At 39.2% G+C, this 20,330-nt stretch overlaps 1 long non-coding RNA gene across 1 annotated transcript; it reads left to right on the top strand.

Annotated features, from left to right (window-relative positions):
• Positions 1–6,737: 6,737 nt before the first annotated feature.
• On the top strand, positions 6,738–7,404 carry LOC132298770 (uncharacterized). Its single transcript, XR_009479950.1, has 2 exons — positions 6,738–6,852; positions 6,975–7,404. It is a non-coding gene; the product is annotated as an uncharacterized LOC132298770 (long non-coding RNA).
• Positions 7,405–20,330: the final 12,926 nt, after the last annotated feature.

Here is a 20,330-nt window from a genome sequence, read left to right as displayed (position 1 = left end):
GCCCAAATGGCAATTAGTTCAATATTTCTTTGAGAGTTTATCCGATAATCACAAGGGCATGGTTGATGTTTCCATGGGTGGCTCTTACATTGATAGGCATGAGGATAACGTGTGGTGTCTTTATGAGAGCATGAGTGAAAATTCTTTGCATCGAGCTTTATCTTCCAAGAATGGAAGGAATTAAAGTGGAAGGAAGAGTGTTGGCTTACATCAAGTTGACCATTCCAATGAAATAGCCGCCGAGATGAAATCCTTATCTTAAAGGTTTGATCAATTCTTGATCAACCAAAACTCGACAAATCAAGTATCTTCCGTCCCTAACCATTCCCATCATGCATCCAATGAATCATGTATGGCTTGTTCAAGTGTTTTACATTCTACTTCCAATTGTCCCCATGGACATGTGCAAAGTGAGCATCATGAACAAGTCAATGCAGCTTTTGTTAATCAAGGGAACAATCCTTATGGCAATCATTATAATTCTAGTTGGAAGAATCGCCCGAATTTCCCTTAGAGAAACCAAGGGGAAGGCGCAAACCCTTCCCAAGGTGGTTTTTAAGGGAAGTATGTTCCACCTCTGATGCAAAGTCAAGGTTCCCAAGGATATAGACAATCCCAATCACAAGGAAATCAATTTTCTAATTCTCGTTTCCCTAATCAACCATCATATTCTCAAGGAAATTCTAGGAGTCCCGCTTTTGAAGAGAAAGTTTTGACCTCTCTAGGCACTCTAGAGGTGAATACTCAATTGCTTCATGCTCATTCTCAATCCATTACTAAGCTAGAAACCCAAGTAGGGCAAATAGCTAGTACTTTAAATGCTAGAGAGAAAGGGAAAATGTCTTTGAATGCCCCACCAAAGCAATAATGTGTTGTGGAGACTCAGTCCTCATCTGAAGGTCACATAATTAAGTATGTCAATGCAGTGACTACCTTGAGAAGTGGGAAGATTGTGGACAACTAAGTGGGCATGTCCAATGAAGAGAGTGAACCGGTGCAACCCAAAGTTGACACCCGTCCCTTTTCTTATCATATTCCTCCTTCATTGCATATGCACGATCATTCAAGTGAGAAAGTGTTAAAAAGCGATTTGAAAACTGATTTGATGAAAAGTGATTTGCAAAATGATTTCAAAACTTCTTGTGTTGAAGAGACTTTAAAAAAAATTTCTGAAAAGGTTTTTGAACCAAAAGTTCCATTTCCGAATGTCTTAAAAGGATCCATTTCAATTGACAAGCAAAAGGCCAAAACAAATGAAATTATAGATGTGTTTAGGCAAGTGAAAGTCAATCTTCCACTTTTGGATGCATTCAAGCAAATTCGGCTTATGCCAAGTTTTTAAAAGACTTATACACCCAAAAGAGGAAGAACAAAAGCCAAGCACTTAAGAAAGTGGTCTTAACCGAGCAAGTAAGCTCAATTTTGCAACATAGCACTCTTCCAAAGTTCAAGGACCCCGGTTCACCTACCACTTCATGAATCATTGGTGACCATGTCATTAATCAGGCTCTCTAAGACTTAGGAGCAAGTGTTAACCTTCTTCTATACTCGGTATATGTCAAATTAGGCTTAGGAGACTTGAAATCGACGTTGGTGGTTTTGCAACTTGCTGACCGATCCATCAAAAAGCCTAGGGGTATCAATCAGGATGTATTGATTAAGATTGATAAATTTTTCTTCCCCGTTGATTTCGTTGTGATTGACACGAAATCGGTCCCGAATCCTAAGAGCCAAATTCATGTTATTCTTGACCGTCCTTTCTTGGCAACCACGAATGCCAACATTAATTGTAGGACGGGGATAATGAAGATCTTATTTGGCCACATGAAGGTGAAGTTAAATATCTTCAATCCGACCCCGAATTCATTTGACAAGTATGAAGAAGTGAATGTTGTAGAGAAATATCATGACCATGAATGTGAAGGAATAGAGTCTTTGCTTGAAACCAACATTCCAAAAAATTTATCTTCAACCCTGAATTCCAAGAAAGTTGTTTCAAAATCTTGTTTTGAAAGGGCATGGAAGCCCAAAGATCATTGTGACCATGGACCAAAAATTTCTTTTGAGCCAAATCCAACAAGTTCTCTAGGCAACCATTTATTGGGTGGAGTTCAAAGTACAAATCACCCCATCAAGGAGGGGATGCACTACAAGATGTTTGATCTGGGCTAAAAGAGCCCAACGTCTTGCTAGAGACATTAAAGATTAGTACATTTCGTAGGATGTCACAACCCTACTCCTCCCTCATTTCTATTTTAAATTTCATTTATTGCGAAATCTAGATATTTGCTTTAGGTTCATATGTATTGCTAGGAACTGTGATTAGGATTGCATGCACTTTCATGTTGAAAATGGACCTTTTGCATCAGTTCGATCGATCTCAAAAGAGGTTCGATCGATCAAACTCCATACCTACATCTAAACTGCATCCAATCACCTCTCTGTCCAATCGTTCAAAGAAAACCTGTATATTTCAGCTCTCTGTCCCATCGTTCGAATTGTTCTTAGATCGATCTTTAGTTCTTCGATCGATCCAACTTCATCTTGGATCGATCTGCAGTCTCAACACTTAGAAAAATTTTGAACCTACCTCCAACCTGCATCCAAAGACCTCTCTGGCTCATCGTTTGAACATGTCTGCAGGTTTATGCATGTTCGATCGATCGAAAAGTTTTTGAGATCAATCTGAACATCTTTGGTTTGACTTTTTCTTCCCTTCTTGATTTTTTTTTTTAAAGCTTATTTATTCAAAGCAGCATTACGTCTAGCTAGAGACGTTAAACTTAGCAATCATTGTTCATACTTTCTTGAATTTTTGTTTATTCAAAAAAAAAAAAAAAAATAATAAAAATAAAAAAAAATTCACCATTGTGCCCTTATGTGTAGCCATGCTACTTTTCTATTGGAGTTGATCTCATATCTCTCTTTCATCTTGTGTTATATTGCTCTAGAATACACGATTTGATTATTCTTATCCCATTTGAGATTTGATGTGAATTTGCTAGTGTGGTCATTCAAGTAGGTTGTTGATTCCAAGTTTGGGGGAGACGTCTTTCGAATTGGGTCATTGCCGGGCTTCATGTCTTTGCCACCATGGTATACGATTTCCATCTTTTCTATTGTTCTCATTGCACATTGAGGACAATATGCAGTTTAAGTTTGGGGGTAAGGTGACTTTATTGCATTCTATTTAAAGTTGAGCTTGAAATGTATGATTGAGATTGGAAATCTATGATAGCTATGACTTTGATCATTTGAGGATTATATTGCTTAAAATTTAAAAATTGCTTGACTTGAGAGTCCAATGCTCCTTGTATGCCTTGTGGATGCCATTTAGGAGTAAATTTTTTGAAAAATTGATATCTTGCTTGCACTTGTGGTCCACATCATTTTAATTTTGTGATTGTTTTGAGATTCACTCTAGGATTCTACACTAGCACTGGCGCACACTAGCATTCATTTGTGGGGTACATGCTTTGTTGATTATTGAATTGGTTATATCCCAATTGGGCTAGTAGTGCATTGAAAGTTTTCATTCTTGATAAAGGTGGATAACAACCCCTTTTCACTAAGTAGCCGGGATTCTAGCCTCATCAAGCACTGAACTTCTCGCGCCGAAAGGTGGAGGGCCCAAACTCTAGGTTAATAATTGAACTTGTTTTTTTAAAATAAAAAAAAAAAAAAAAAAGAAAAAAAAAAAAAAAAAAAGAAAAGAAAAGAGAAAAAGTTATAAAAGTAATAAAAAAAAGTGAGGACTTCTCCGAAAAGGTGAGAAGTGTGAAATGATTAGATGGAGGTTATTTTGATTTGTAGCTTAGTTGATTTGATTTGTAGCTTAGTTGATTTGAGATTGTAAGTCTTTAGGGGTGTTTGAACACCTAGTGCCCTAAAGCTGTCTGGTTTGGGAGTCATTGACCTAACGCTCGACCTCATGGATCACTAGAAAGCTTAATAGATCAACACATTGTACCATGCTTCCATCTTTAATCCTTAGGGATAGAAATAAATAAATAAATAAATAATAAATCGAATGAAAAGAATAAGCGCACCTACATGAATAAAGTTTTAATAAAAGGTCCACTCTTTGTCTTGATGATCGGTACTATATTTATGTGCTAGTTTAAGGGTAAGGATGTGATCATTTCTTTAGTTTGCTTAGATAGCAACATACTTGATGCCGGTCCACTCAAAAAAGATTCTAGAGTTGTTTTGATTTGCATGATCATTTTCTTGATGTGTGGAGGACCATACTTGCTTACTTGATGTTGAAATTTTAGGAGATTGCTTGGAAATGTTTGAAAAATTGCATACTTGAGGTAGTTTTCTCCCAATGCTTGTTTGCGATATTAGTATCTCTTTTGTGAGAATGAGTTTAATGTTTGTGAGTATCATTTCTGAAAACCCTCACGAGACTTCACTCGTCCATTAGGGGTAACCTAGAGGTTTAAAAGGCTTGTTGCATATGCTAAATGTAATCGTGTTCCTTACGAAAGTGGCGTTATCCATTTATTGCTTTCTAGATCATACTTGTATAGTTGTTCATTTCATTCATTTACTTTCTAGTTCATTGCTAGGGACTAGCAATATTTAAGTTTGGGGGTGTGATGAGCACTGAAAAGTGCGCATTTAAACCCCTTAAGTTTAGGTATTCTAGAACCTTTATCTATCTTATTTTCCCGCTTTAGATTGATTTTGTATTATTTTCATTTTCAGGTACTTATCCCCAAAATAAGCTAACTCAGCTAAATAAGAGCATAATTGAAGCAATCTTGAGAAGAATCAAAGAAAGGAGTAAAGTGGGAGCAAAAGGAAGCAAGTGGTGGAAATTTAGCAAGTTCAATCGATCTCAGGAAATATTCGATCGATCGAAAGTTTATCAATCTAGACATTTCAAGATGGATTCAAGCCCTTTTGTCCTTATCCAAAGATCCCACAATGTTCGATCGATCCAACTTTCTTCCAATCAATCGAAAATATTCCATCTTATCCAGTTGTACCACCACACCTACCACACTTGTCTCTTTCCCAAAAATATCTTCAAAATATCTCAGATTTGTCTTTATCCAAAAAGATGCCGCCATAGAGGATCGATCCAGCTTAAGTTCAATAGATCTCAGCCATGTTCGATTGATCTCACCACAAGTTCGATTGATCGAACTTCCCCAAGAGCAAGAAAATTCAATTTCCAACTCATTAAAAGTTGTCTCATATCCAATTATTGGAAGGAATATTGGTGTATGAGCCCATCTCATTAGGGGTGATATTTAACCTACCTATATAAGGAATATGAGCCATTATATTGAAGAGAGACATACATACACTAGAGACACAATTTTCTATATTATATTCTTAGTGAGGAAGAAAAGAAGAGAGGAGGCTAGAGGCACAAGCTTGGAGTTCTTCCATCAACCAAGAAGATGAGCAATTTCTACTATGGAGTTAGCCATTGAGGGTTGGAGGGCACCATCCATGAGTGGCTAGACATCCTCTTGGGGCTAGAGTTAGCCCTAAGCATGCTTTCTACATCTTGATTTATGTATTTTTGAGGGGATTTGTATTGTAATACATGTTTTGACATATTTATATACATAGATCTTGTTTATTTAATGATTTGTGTGGTTTAATGCTTCCAATTGATCATTTCATTCTATCTATATGTCTATGTATGCTAGAATAGATGTTCTTGTGTTTGTCTCTAAATTTTGTATTATTGATGCATGTCTATGTGTGTTGATCCTATAGATCTAGAAATTGTCAAGACATAGTGCTTAATAGAATGCTCTTGTAGTTTATTTGATAGTTCATACTCATTTCTTGATGGATTGTACCTCTCCCTTAGTTTAATTAGTTTAATTGCATGTCATTAGCTTAATTATAGTGTAGTTGTAGTTTAGATGTTAAATGGGAGGACAATCCATGCTTGTTGTTTGATATTCCATACTTATGAAAACAAATAGCATATGTCTCTAACCTTCTGATGTGTTTGGATTGTGAGCTTAAAGAAATGATTAATGGCTTAGTTTGATGCATTGTGCTATCCACTATGTTGCTTAGACAATATATACTTAATTAGTTATCCATGCTTGTTGAAACAACCACACACACATACACTATTGTTGCAATACATGTTTTCCCCCTCATTAATCATTCATTAAGGGTGTAGAAAAGCTATGCTTAGTGGTGATCTCTAAACCCCAAGATCTCTCTCTCTCTTATTTTCTCTCTATTGCATTCAATTGTTTACTTTAGTTTAATTTGCATCTTAATATAATTCAATCACCAACCAATCTTTTGATCACTCGACCTACTAACCCTAATCTAGATTCCACAACCTAATACTAGACGTGTTAATGGATCGGATTTTGATCCGAATCCGATCCGATTAGTCGGATAAGGATTGGACAAAAAATCCGATAACCCGTTTATAATCCGAATCTGATAATCCGTTTACTTAACAAATCGGATATGGATTTTACCGATTCGATCCGATAATAATCCAATCCGAATTAAAATTTTATATATATATATATATATATATATATATAAGAGTTCAGCACTCCAGGCCCAAACCCATCTCCAAGCCCATATATATATATATATGAGTCAAGCCCCAAATCCATCTTCAAGCCCACTTCTTGTTCCCAAGCCCATTAAGCCTTCTTTAATCTATCTAAACCCTAGCTCACAAGTTCACAACAACATTATATCATCTGTTCTCTCACTCACACTACCGTTGCCACAAAACAACCTTTTTTCCAAACACTCCCACAGTCCCACGTAGCAAAGTTGCAACACAAATCAGAAAAAGGAAGCCATCGATCGGCGATCACTGCAAAATATTACTCCTTTCAGGTTAGTGTTCTTCCTTTCTCTCTGATCCGATCTTACTTTTAATTGGAATTTTTGCTTTGATTCCTTCAAGCTCTTGGTCGAGCTTCTTTCTTTTGTGACCTTTTTCCCTCAATCTGTGTTAGTTGGGAACAGAGGCCCGTAATATTCAAGTTGTGCACTCAGATCTCACCGTCCCTAAACTAGGCCTTCAACATCGGCATCCCCAAGAACTAGGGCAAGCAGGAGTCAACCCCAGCAGCGGAAGAGTATCTGATGGTTAAACAGAGGAAAAGATCAGTTGAAGAACCATTGAAAGTGGAGTTTTGTCTGCGCCAACTACTGGTCCTTTGCTACCTACTGAACACTGATATATTTTTTACCCTAATTTGTGATGTTCCTTTTTTTCTATTTCATAAAATCTGTTAGTTAATTTTTTTTTTTTTTTTTTGTATTATTCTTGTCTCTCTCAATTTGATTTTTATTACATTTTCTGGTGTAAATATTTTCATAAATTTATCTGTAAAAACTCTCTCTCAAATTTTTTTTTCAAGTTTCCTACCTAATTTGTTTGTTAATTTGTGCAAAGTGTGTAGTTACATTATCGGACCGGACTATCGGATCGGATATCCGATAATCAAACAAATCGGATACGGATTGGCTTAGTAAAAATCCGTCGGATTGTCGGACCGGATCGGACCACTCATTATGCTTATCAGATTCGGATCGGATTGACCATGATCCGGTCCAAATCCGATCCGTTGACAGGTTTACCTAATACGACCCACCAATCCCTTGAGACGATCCCTACTCGCCCTAACTATATTTTTAGTGAAAGGTAGTAGTGGCAAATTATAAATGTAAAACTTGGCCACACCCATCTTAGTCCATCATCTCTTTTGCAAACTTTGGGTGCTTGATGACGTGCACACCAATATCCTTGGAGATAGGGAACACTTGGGAAAATTTGACTCTAGAAGTGATGAAGGTGTGTTTTTGGGGTATTCACAAGTAAGTCGGGCTTATAGGGTTTTTAATCTTAGAACCAAAGTGGTCATGGAGTCTATAAATGTGGTTTTTGATGATACAAAATCTAAGATAACCCCGTTTCAACTTGATGAAGAAGAAACTAATTTTGAAATTGCAAGTGAAAGGAAAGAACCTACAATTCATAAGGAAAAAAGAGTTGATGATATAGGTGGAGAAGGTAAAGAGGTTGAAGAAGATGAAGATGAGAAATTAGAGGTCATCATTGATGAACCTATAGGAATTCCTGCACCATCTCTAGATATACCCATATCTAGCAATTCTAGAGTTAGATTGAGTCATCCGATTGACAATGTGATAGGTCCATGGGATAAGCATGATACTAGGAGTACTGTCCGTGATGATGTAGGACACTCATGTATTGTAGATGATATAGTACACTCATGTCACATGGATCAATTTGAACCTAAGAATGTTGATGAAGCTCTTCAAAGTTCTGATTGGTTTATAGCTATACAAGAAGAATTGCTTTAATTTGTGAAGAATGATGTTTGGGAACTAGTGCCTCGACTTAGTTATGTTAATATCATAGGGACTAAATGGATCTATAAAAATAAACTTGATGAATATGGTCTTGTGATGAGAAATAAAGCTAGATTAGTTGCACAAGGATACACTCAAGTTGAAGGAATTGATTTTGATGAGATTTTTACTCGTGTTGCTAGACTTAAGTCTATTTGACTTCTTTTTGCTCTTGCATGTCACTTTAAATTCAAATTGTTTCAAATGGATGTTAAAAGTGTTTTTCTTAATGGTTTTTTGCAGGAAGAAGTTTATATAACACAACCAAAAGGTTTTACTGATTCACATAATCTTGATTTTGTTTTTCATCTTAAAAAGGCTCTTTATGGGTTAAAGTAAGCACCTAGAGCATGGTATGTGTGATACCCCTCGATTCTAGATCCACGGGTGATCAAGTCCAAGCACAGATCTGAGGGATACCAGATGATCAATATATAAACAAGCAAGAGTACAAAAGAATTCAAAATAAAATAATACGCTGAAAAGAATTCTAAATACAAAAATCCTTTAAATAAAAATTTAATAAATTTTACACCTTCAAATCTGTACAACTCGGGAATCCATCTAGTGGACCCCTATTAATCCCAAACGATAAATAAAATTACAGAATTAAAATCCAAAACTAAAATAAGAAAGAAAATCTTATATAGTCGGAAGAGTGAGTGTCTGTATCTGTATCATCACGATCAAGCTCTAAGCCTAGTACTGACGAACACCTAAAAAATAAGAGTGGGTCAGGCCCACATGTAAGTTCCATCCTACTACAATACATACATAAACCCGATACGCAGATACATCCTAGACAGCTCAGTAATAACTAAAATAGTCTATAAATATATAAATACACACTATAGGATGCTCACTAGCCTATGGTGTAGTTTAGCCTGTATAGAAGGAAACATGTAAACCACACTTTCTAGTGGCCATGTACATCTCCGGTCAGTGAACATCAGCTTTATTTAGTTACTCAACATTTGCGATATACGCACCCTAACCATGATCCTGAGACTCAAGCTCATATCACAATACCATAAGTATATATATAAATCCTTCCTAATGTAGAAAAGTAAAACAAACATCCGTTATGTCGTTCAACTGTTTTAGTTGACAAGGCATGCATCCATGTAGGATTTAACTGTTTTAGTTAATCCATTCCGTATGTATGAAGAGGTAGGATTTAACTTTTTGATCTAATCCATCTCCGATATGCCACCGTCTCATACCGGTGCATATAATGTATATGATTCATAAATGATGCACACTCAAATGAACATCAAGTATATCCAAAAACCAATATAATAGAAATCAGATATAGATAAGATCCTAACATGCATCCAGTATATGATTATAATCATAAAACTTCCATTTAAATTTACTAAAGAATTGTTAAACAATTTAAACCATCCATATCCATCCAATTGACAAAACAAAAACTATAACAGTTCATCAATTTACATCTATAGCATGATATAATGATTATCAGAATTTTACACTGAGCACATTATGCTAGAATTCCCTAAACAATCCTTTTCCATACTAGTTCATTTAAATTACTAAAACAAAGATTAGTAATTAAATCCTCCTCAATCCTTAACGGCATGCAAATCAGTATTTAAATCCCATGACGCCCCTTTAATCCTTAATTTATAAATACTGCACCCGATATAATGACACTCAGAAGTCTAGACAGAGTACACTATATGAATTCCCAATTATAGTTTCATACTAGTCCGTTTAGTTCGCTAACACAAAATGGCAACTAAAACTTCTACTACTCCCGACGGCATGTGACTGACTTGTTAAAATTACATGACGTCCATAACCACAGGATAACCAACCTTCCTAGAGCTGAAAAATGTTATATATACCATTTATACAAAATCCTAACAATCCTTTTTATATCAGTTCATTTAACTTGCTAAAACAACTAGTAATTCAGTCCCCCTTCCTTCTTGACAACATGCACATTAATGTTTTATAATTCATGATGTCTTCTACAATTAGCACACCAACTTATACTAACGGTTTTAATGGTCTAACAGGTAAAATTTAAACATTTACAACCTCCCATAACTGTCCAAAAATTCCATTTAAGCCCCTGGATTCAGAAAGTCATCCGAAAACACCCCGTAGGGGTTTTTTTTCCATCCGAGCCAACTCTTTCTTCATGGGAGTTGGCTCCCTCCATTAGGGAGCCGGCTCTCCTCCTGAGAGCCTTCTCCCACCTCCTCTGTTCGTCTTCTTCGCTAACGGCGAACTTCAATCTTCTGTTCCGAATTTTTTTAAAGTTTTCAGGGTTCAATCAAAGTCTAAACAGCCCTTAGAACTCTTCGGATTCCATTATGAATTGATTTACAGAAATTTAAATCCAAATCATAGCAGTCTATGCAAGAAAGCAAAAACAGTTACACAAAACGTAAAACAGATTGCAGCTTGATTCATTATGCACAAACATTCGTTTTAAAGTTTTATTACATCCCTGGAGTCTATTTAGAATGCACAGAACATAAGTTTACAAGAAGGAGATAGAAGGTTTGAAACCTTTCAACGCCGTCTCTAAGTTCCGCCAACCCTAAGACTGTTCTTTTCCTCTGATCACTGTTCCATTCCTCTATTGTTTCTTGGTTCCATCCAGAAGCAACCCCTTCTTTCTCCTTTAGCCTCATAGGTTATCTCTCAAGACCCTCTCTGTTTTCCTCTCCAGCTTCTTTCTATTTTTCCTCTCAAGATACTATTACATGAATAGGGTTTTCAACCCGAGCAGACCATACTGTTTTTTATATAGGTGATCGGTTGATCAACTATACATCAACCTTCGCAATAGCACGAATCATTGTAAAATAGGGCTATTGGTCGGGTAAGTCGAACCACTGGGACTGCGCTAGTCTATGGCAACCTAAGTGTCTAGAATTGTTCTTAGAATGATAAGGGGTTTATAGAGGTTTGTTGGATGTCACTTAAGCTAGGAAATTAAAAGTGCATAAAACAATAAATTGCAAGAATTCAAGGGAGTGAAGTACAAGTAAAGAAGGCTAGGGAAATGAATCCACCTCCATCCCTATACACATGCTAGGTTAAGAATAATTTAAGGGAAAAACAACATATATGATAGTCATGATACATAACAATACTAGGTTGCTATAATATCCTCAAGAAGTTCATTTAAATAGGAAGGCAAGAATAAACCATCAAAGGTTCACATGATTAACTACCTAAACTAAAATGTAGCTTAGAACATGCTTACTAAGTCAAGGATTATCAAGCCCTAATTTAAATGGTGAATGCACATAAAGCAAGGAATCAAGTATAGACCATCAAAGGGAAACCCTAAGCCATGAACTATCTAGGTTCTCCAACTCCATGCCATTGAAACCATTCCATGATCTAACTTCCATTGTCACCATGGAAGTGCAAGCAATATGATTACGAAAAGCAACCATCCAAGACAAGATGAATAACTCACAATAATCATTTATAAACATTCAACATTCATTACAACAAAAATGAGGCTCTTGACCATGGAAAGACTATCAAAAATACATTGTAATCCCTAAAAATAAACTATACTAACACATGCTTACAAGGGAGGGGTTTCATCACCTCCCTAGAAGAAGAGTTAGTTACCCATTGGAGCCTTAGAATGAAGAAGAAACTTGAACTCCATCTCCAATTTTCGAGCTCCCCCTTGTTAGCTTCAAGAACACCTTCCTTTCTTGCTCTCTTCTCTCTCCTCTATCTTGCAAAAATCAAAGATTCCTAATGTGTGGCCCTTGGGTAGCTTTTTATGCTCCAACTCTCCTCCAAGGAACACCTCCAACCACTTCATAAAGAAGGAAGATGGCATTGAGGAAACCAATGTGCAAGTGGGCTGAAATGAGCCATTTCCGAAGGGCATTCTGCCTGATTTTCGAGCACTCGCTTGGTGATCTCGAGCACTCTAACTTAGTGCAATGTACAACATGCTCCTCTTGCTCAGCGCTGACCTATTTTGGTAAAACTGCTATAACTTTGTGCCCTGAACTCCGAATGATGATCTGTTTGAAGATTTGGAGAGCTGATTCAGTGCTTTAAAAACTTCATGTTTTGATGAAGACCCAATTCTCAAGTCTGGTTGGTCGAAAATGGGGAGAAAGGCAGTACTTCAGTGCTGCCAGGCAGTTCTGCGCACCTCTGTTACGAAGATCATAACTCTCTACTCCGAACTCCGAATGATGAACCACTTAAAGATTTGGAAAGCTGATTCAGAGATCTAAATCTTTCATGTTATGATGGAAGTCTAGTTCTTGAGTTTGCTAGGTCGAAGGATCACTGCTGCCAGAAATTCAGAAATGGCATCCTTTTTGCTTCCTTTTTGCACTTTAACCTGAAAATGCATAAAAGCATGCAAATGGAGTTAATCTACATAAAATAATTAATAACTGGACTTTGTTAATGTAATTTAGGGCGCTTGAATATACAATATTCGGCGCTTATCACACCCCCAAACTTACATTTTGCTAGTCCCTTAGCAAAACTACAATGAAAAACATAATGAAAAGACAACCATGGGCATGCTACTACAAAAATATCATCCATGGTAAAATGAGATAGATACATAGCTCAAATACAACTTGAAACAGACAAAAACTGGAGATGGGGTCATTGGGAAAACTACCTTGCATATATGAAGCATTGATACAAAAAAATGGGAAAAACCATTTCAACATGCATGCATCAACATCATAGTCCATATAAATAATTCAATTGTCATCTCTTAAATGGAAATAACTCAAACTCCAGTGAAAGTGAATTGGATTCTCAACATGCGGCTTTTACTTTCTTTTCCAATTCCAAGGCACAAGTTTTCAAATCAATGAATTCCCTTTTACATGAAGTCCCTAAGGCATGATTTTATTTACAAGACAACTTTTGTTGCTTATTGACAATTTATTGTAACTCATAAGCGAAACATAGAATGGTTGTGCAATGCTGAAGTCCCTTAAGCTTTCTAACCAACCCTTGTAGCAAGCGTTAGGCCAACAACTCCCAAACTAGATGGCTTTAGGGTGTTAAGTGTAGAGACACTCCTAGGGCTTAATAGCTCGAGTTAGAAAGGCTACGAACGTCAACTGGTCATTATTTTCTTTTCCTTTTCAGTTTTTTTTTTTTTTTTAGACAACTTAAATCATGCCAAAGATATTCATCTATCAGGTTCATCAAATCAAATTAACTAGGCCAAGGTCAAGGTCGATCAAGTTGCATGCCTCACAGTTAAGTTTCCAATATGCATCTGTGCATTGTGAAGCTTATAAGAGTGTAAATCCAGCAAGAATCTAATTGAAACATTTATACAGACTAGTTTGAATCTACATGATCATTTCAACTCAAATTTTTCTTTATTTTCAAAAAATTTCAATTGCTTCTATACACAAGGTATTAAACATATGTTTCATCTCCGACAAGTGTCAAGTTATACTATCATTGCTTAGCAAAAATTATGAAACCAAAAATATGCCAAGAATGCTTTGATGCACCCCCAAACTTAAACTATACAGTGTCCTCAATGTGGGACATGGATGCAAGTTAGAGACAAAAAGGACAAAGAGTATAAAAGGAACAACAATACCCAGGGGGAGGGAACGGCATTTTGAGACAAAAACCCCCAAACTTGAATTGGACTGCGCAACCTGGAGAGCAACATGAAGAACAAAAAGAAACAACCATAAACAGCATTAATAGCACAAGCATAAATACAGAAAAAGAATGTAGCGAAAGTTAACAGAACAGAAAGAATTTGCATTGCAAAAAGAGTTTACATGATGACAAAAAGAGCTGTACAGGGATCATGTCGACTAGAGTAACCTATACATAGCAAATTCTTACAGTTCAAAAGGAAAACAAAAGATATAAGAGAAACAGATACATATGAAACAAAAAGATAAGGTCCACACTCGCAACAAGCTACTGTCCAGAAGGTAAACGGGCGAGGATGGAATGGAGGAGAGATTGAGTCTTACGCCGTTCAGCGGAAGCTAAACGACGTTCCTCAGCAGCGACACGGCGGTCTTCAGCAACGAGACGACGATCTTCTTCAGCACGTGAAGAAGTCTCACACAGAGTCTGAGTGCACGCGGACAAAGAATTCTTAAAACGATCTAGTCGCTCATGAATATCGGCAATGGAAGCCCGGATGAAAGCCTGGTCCTGGTGAGAGTCGACCGGAGGCTCTACCCTTGTAGCGGCTGCGGCGGTGGAGGCATCCTCAGAAGGAGGAGGAGGAGGAGCGTGGATGAACAGGGGAGCAGGACGTTGAGGGGTACCAAAATGGCTAAGAACATTGATCCACCGGCACTGGGTAAAAATTTCAATTTTGTCGCCTTTTGGTTCATGGGGAGGAACAACGAAACCCTTGTGCTGAAGGAGCCGAGTAATGAAAAACGGCAAAGGCAATTTCCGATTTTCAACTCGCGGAGCCCGTGTATTATGAGCATCATGCCAAAACTTCATAAATGTGGTCCAAATGAGCTCTGGGATGGAGAACCATTGGCCTTGGTCCATGGCATATAAGGCTTGCAGAAGGAGGCCCCGACGCTCGGTGCTATGCACCAAAGGGCAGACATTGTGCTTGAAGACAGTGTCAATGAACCATAGGCGTTCCGGAAGATTGGTTTTGCGGATAAAAGACCGGGGCCTAGTAGGATCGTCAATAGTGCAAATGGCAGCGGCAATCTGCGCCACAGTTAATGTATCCGGCTCCTCATATAAAGAGAGATTCTCACGATTGACAATGTCATCGGGGCACTCAATGGGGCAACCAGAAACCTGAATGATGTCGGTCATAGTGAAAGCATAGGCGGTGCCATCAATGGATGTAGTGAGAGAAATGGGTGGCTCTTTAGGGCATTGGAGATTCTGGTAGAAGAGGCGCACTACACGGGGGTAGGCAACCCTGGCAAGGGGTGCGCAAATGTGTTGCAGACGCCGGTTAGTCAATTCGGCTACAGCCCACGAAGTTGTGGGTAGAATGTCAAAGGTAGCCGTGAGCGGAAATGAGAGTTCGTAGTTGAGTTGTTTGCGATCCCAAGGATCACGTGGTCGCTCACGAGGGACAGCACGGGCACCTGAAGAGGGTCTAGGAGGGCGAGAAGGACCGGCACGAGACATTTAGAGAGGTGGACTTGGTTGAGGAATTTCAGCGAACACCTGGCGTGCACCACAAAAAGAAGAAGGTGAAAATGAGTGGGGAGGAGGAGGAAACCCAAAATTTTTGACAAACAAACAAGCCCTATTATCAACAAATCAACAACAAAGCATCAACAGAACCAAACTCCAACATTACAAGCCCATCCTCCTTGTAAAACACCATGAATGAACAAAGGAAAAGAAAAACAAATGAAGAGGACACAAACTTGAATTTCAGGGTATCCGAGAGCAAGAAGGAAGGCAGGAAGAGGGAGGTGAGAGGATGGGGTGGTGGGGTATTGAGGTGAGTGAGAAGTGGTGTGGGTGTTGGGAGGAGGATGGTTGCTTGTGAGAGAGAGAGAAGGAAGGTGATGAGGTTGGGAGGGTGTTGGGAGGAGGGCCGATGGTGGAGGGATATTGGAGAGTGAGGTGGGTGGCTTGGTGGATGTTGAGAAGAGAGATGGTTGAGGTTTGGAAGAGAGAGAGAGGAAGGTTGGGTGCCGGGAGGGGGAAGGTGGTGGGGTGGTGTTTGGTTTGTGGTTGGGGGAGTGGGTTTTAAAAGATGAGGGGGGTAAGCTTGGTTCGAGCACTCGAAGGTGGACTTCGAGTGCTCGAGAATGGGGTAGAGAGTTGGGAGTCGAGGGGTGAGAGGACTCAATCAGCTGCGAGCACTCGAAGCTTGGGTTCGAGTGCTCGAAAATTTGGCAGAGAGGGTTGGGTGTGGGTTGGTGTGGGTTTTGTAGTTGGTGTGGGTTGCATGGTGGGGTGGTGTGGGTTGGGGTTGAGAGGAGGTTGGTTGCTGGAGGAAGAAAGGTGGTGGATGCATGCATGGGGCTTGCATGCATGCATGCATCTCCATGGTGGCTGAGAGGTGAGGTGGCATGGTGGGGTGAGGTTGGGAGGTTGGTTAGTTGGTTAGTGGGTGGCTGGCATGCATGCATGCATGGTTGATGGGGTTGAGGGTGAGTTGAGGTTGATGCATGCAGGAAGGTGATTGAAGGTTGGTGGTGGGTTTGGGGGTGGGGGAAAGAAGAAGATGGTTTGGGGAGGGGGTGAGAGTGGAGGGTGGTTGGTTGGTTTGGAATGGTGGGGTGGTGTGGGTTGGTGATGTTTGGTGGAGAGTGGAGAGTGGAGAAGTGGTTGGGGGGGGTTGGTTGAGGGGCATGCATGCATGGGCGTGCATGCATGCATGCAGGAGGGTTGAGGTTGGTTGGCATGGTTGAGGCTGGGTTGGTGAGAGAGAGATGGTAGCATGCATGCATTGGAGCTTGCATGCATGCATGCATGTCTTGGGGATGGGTTGGGTTGGTTGAGAGGAGGAAGAAAGGTGGTAAGGTTGGTGGTTCAATGAATGGTGAAGATGGTTGGGTGGTGGATGGTGGAGTTTTTGAGGGGTGAGGAAGGAGATTCGAATGCTCTACATGGATTGAGGTGCCTGTGTTGGGTTAAGGTGCTTCGAGCACTCGCAAGGGGGAGGTCGAGTGCTCTGCATGGAGACAGTAGGCTCGGGTGGTTTGTATGGGGAGTTCGAGCACTCGGAAGAGGGAGCTCGAGTGCTTGAAATGAGAGCAGTGAGTTGGGTGGGTTGGGGCATGAAATTCGAGCACTCAAACTAGAAGTTAGAGTGCTCGAAAATGGCTCAGTAGGCTAGGGGGTGAGCTCGACTGGGAGGACTGAAGCAAGGAGTGAAGGGGACAACATGCAAGACAGTGAGCACCATGGAAGTTGAATTTGTTGCAAAGGAATATGGAATGTGAGCAACATGGAAATGGAAGCTGTTCAAAATGGAGTCCATGCATGGAAATTCCATGCATTTGCATTTGCAATCTCATTCCATGGGAGACAGTGAGCACTATTGCATGCATTTTCATGCATGTTGATGTATTTGCAACATCATTCCAGGAATTTTGCAAGTTGGCGACTTGGAAATGCAATGGAATGGAATGGAAGAATTTCTGAAAATTTTCAAATTGTCTCATAATGCTTGAATGAACTGAAGAAAATTTTCAAATTGCATCATCTTTGGAAAATTTCCAGACTTTGAATGAATTTGAAAATTTTGGAAATTTTGAATATCTCTTCAATGCAACATCACACAATTCATGGAAAAATTTTTAAAACTTGCAATGTCAATCCAATGCATGGATTAATTTTTGAGAATTCTTCAAACTTTGCAATTGTGCGCCAATGCTTGGATGAATGTAGAAAATGTTTAAACTTGGCAACTTTTCTCTAATGCATGGAATTTTTATTTTTATTTTTTTTTTATTTTTTTATTTTTTTTTTTTTTCAAACTTTGCAATTTCTAATGCATGGAAAAAATGCCAACTTTCAGAACATCACACAAAGCATGGGTGGATGTAAGAAAATTTTCAAACCTTTGCAACATCACACAATGCATGAATGAAATTTCTGGAGAAAATTTTTAAACTTGCAAATTCATTCCATTCCAATGCATGGGAAATTGTGAAAGTTTTGTTTTGAAACCTTGCAATTTTTCAACTTTTTAAACATCTCAAATGCATGAAGAATTTTGAGAAAATTTTCAAACTTTTTAGTAAAAATGAGAAAATATGCACATGAGTCGCATTTGAAAAATCTAATGAAATTGCTAGAAAGCGATGGAGACTTCCGGGAATGAAAATTAGAGTTGAGAAGGTCTAAGAAAAATCAAATTTTTGGCTTTTCTAAACCGTTTCCCAGAAAAATTTTTTAAGGCACGAGCAATTTCAAAGAGAAGAAAGCTTGGAACATCGAAAGAATTTATTCCCTTGCTTTGCTAAATTTAATGTCGATAGCTAGACCAAGCTAGAGCAGGCACTAATCCTCATAAATTGGATCCGTCAAGAGGACTTCCTCAACTTTTCGGGTTAGAATTGTGCCGTCAATGCAAGGCTTAAGCCTTTGGCCATTTACCTTGAAGAATGATCCACTTGCAGGATCATGAAGTTCGATTGCTCCATGAGGAAAGACGGTAGTGACAATGTATGGACCATCCCATCTTGACCGGAGTTTACCGGGAAAGAGTTTCAAGCGGGAATTGAAAAGCCAGACCTTTTGTCCCGGGGCAAAAGACTTTTTGACGATGTGTTTGTCATGAAAAGCTTTAGTCTTTGCCTTGTAAATTTTTGCGCTTTCATACGCGTCATTACGCAATTCCTCAAGTTCATTTAATTGCAACGCACGATTAGAGCCGGCTTGTTTGAGATCAAAATTGAACCTTTTTATGGCCCAATAAGCACGGTGCTCTAATTCTACCGGGAGATGACATGCTTTGCCAAAGACAAGTCGATATGGTGACATGCTAATGGGTGTCTTATAAGCTGTCCGGTAAGCCCAAAGCGCATCGTTTAGCCTTACGGACCAATCTTTGCGGTCCGGTCTAACCGTTTTTTCTAAAATGTGCTTAATCTCCCGGTTAGAAATCTCTACTTGACCACTCGTTTGATGGTGGTAAGGTGTAGCAACCTTATGAATGACTGAATACTTAGCAAGGACGGATTTGAGATAACGATTTCGGAAATGAGATCCGCCATCACTAATGATTGCTCGGGGCGTACCAAAACGACTAAAGATGTGAGATTGAATGAAATGGATCACGACTTTATGATCATCGGTTTTGGTAGCCGCGGCTTCAACCCATTTAGACACATAATCCACCGCTACAAGGATGTACTCATAGCCATAAGAAGATGGAAATGGTCCCATGAAGTCAATCCCCCACACATCAAAAATTTCAACAATTAAAATGTTGGTGAGGGGCATCATGTCTCTTCGGGACATGGATCCAAGTTTTTGACATCGTTCACACGATTTGCAAAAATTGTATGCATCCCGGAACAAGGTAGGCCAAAAGAATCCGCTTTGAAGGATTTTGTTAGCGGTCTTTTTGGCACTGAAATGGCCTCCACAAGCAAGAGTATGGCAAAAATTTAAAATGCTTGTGGCCTCGGTTTCAGGAATACATCGCCGGATGATTTGGTCCGGGCAATACTTGAATAGTTCCGGATCTTCCCAAAAGAAATGCTTGACTTGGGAGAAAAACCGGTCCCTCTCTTGTTTGGACCAATGAGCTGGAATTTTGCCAACCGCAAGATAATTGACAATATCCGCAAACCATGGAAGAGTAGAATGTGAAACTTGAAGAAGTTGCTCATCCGGAAAGGAATCACGGATGGCTGCAAATTCTGAAGATTTCTCAATAAGTAAGCGAGAGAGATGATCGGCGACAACATTGTCGGTCCCTTTTTTGTCCCGGATGTCAATGTCAAACTCTTGAAGTAAGAGGATCCATCGAATTAAGCGGGGTTTTGTCTCTTTTTTCGCTAACAAATGCCTAAGAGCGGCATGATCTGAAAAGACGATGACCTTGGAGCCAAGAAGATAGGAGCGAAATTTATCCAAGGCGTACACCACAGCTAGCAATTCTTTTTTAGTGGTGGTGTAGTTCAATTGGGCATCGCAGAGAGTTTTGCTAGCATAATAAATGACATGCGGAAGTTTATCCACACGTTGGCCCAAAACCGCCCCTAATGCATAGTCGGATGCATCACACATGATCTCAAAGGGAAGAGACCAATTAGGGGGTTTCATGATTGGGGCGGAGGAGAAGAGAATGCGAAGTTTGATGAAAGCTGCCATGCAAGCATCATCAAAATTGAACGGAACATCCTTGGCTAAGAGATTACACAAGGGCCGTGAGATTTTGCTAAAATCTTTGATGAAGCGACGATAGAATCCAGCATGGCCAAGAAAAGAACGGATTTGACGGA

This window comes from Cornus florida, unplaced genomic scaffold (genome assembly GCF_030987335.1).
Source record: "Cornus florida cultivar Cherokee Brave unplaced genomic scaffold, ASM3098733v1 CherokeeBrave_3.0.0_Hap2_Chr03, whole genome shotgun sequence".
Taxonomy (NCBI): domain Eukaryota; kingdom Viridiplantae; phylum Streptophyta; class Magnoliopsida; order Cornales; family Cornaceae; genus Cornus; species Cornus florida.
The sequence above is the reverse complement of the archived record's forward strand: the minus strand, read 5'-3'. Positions and strand labels throughout refer to the sequence as shown.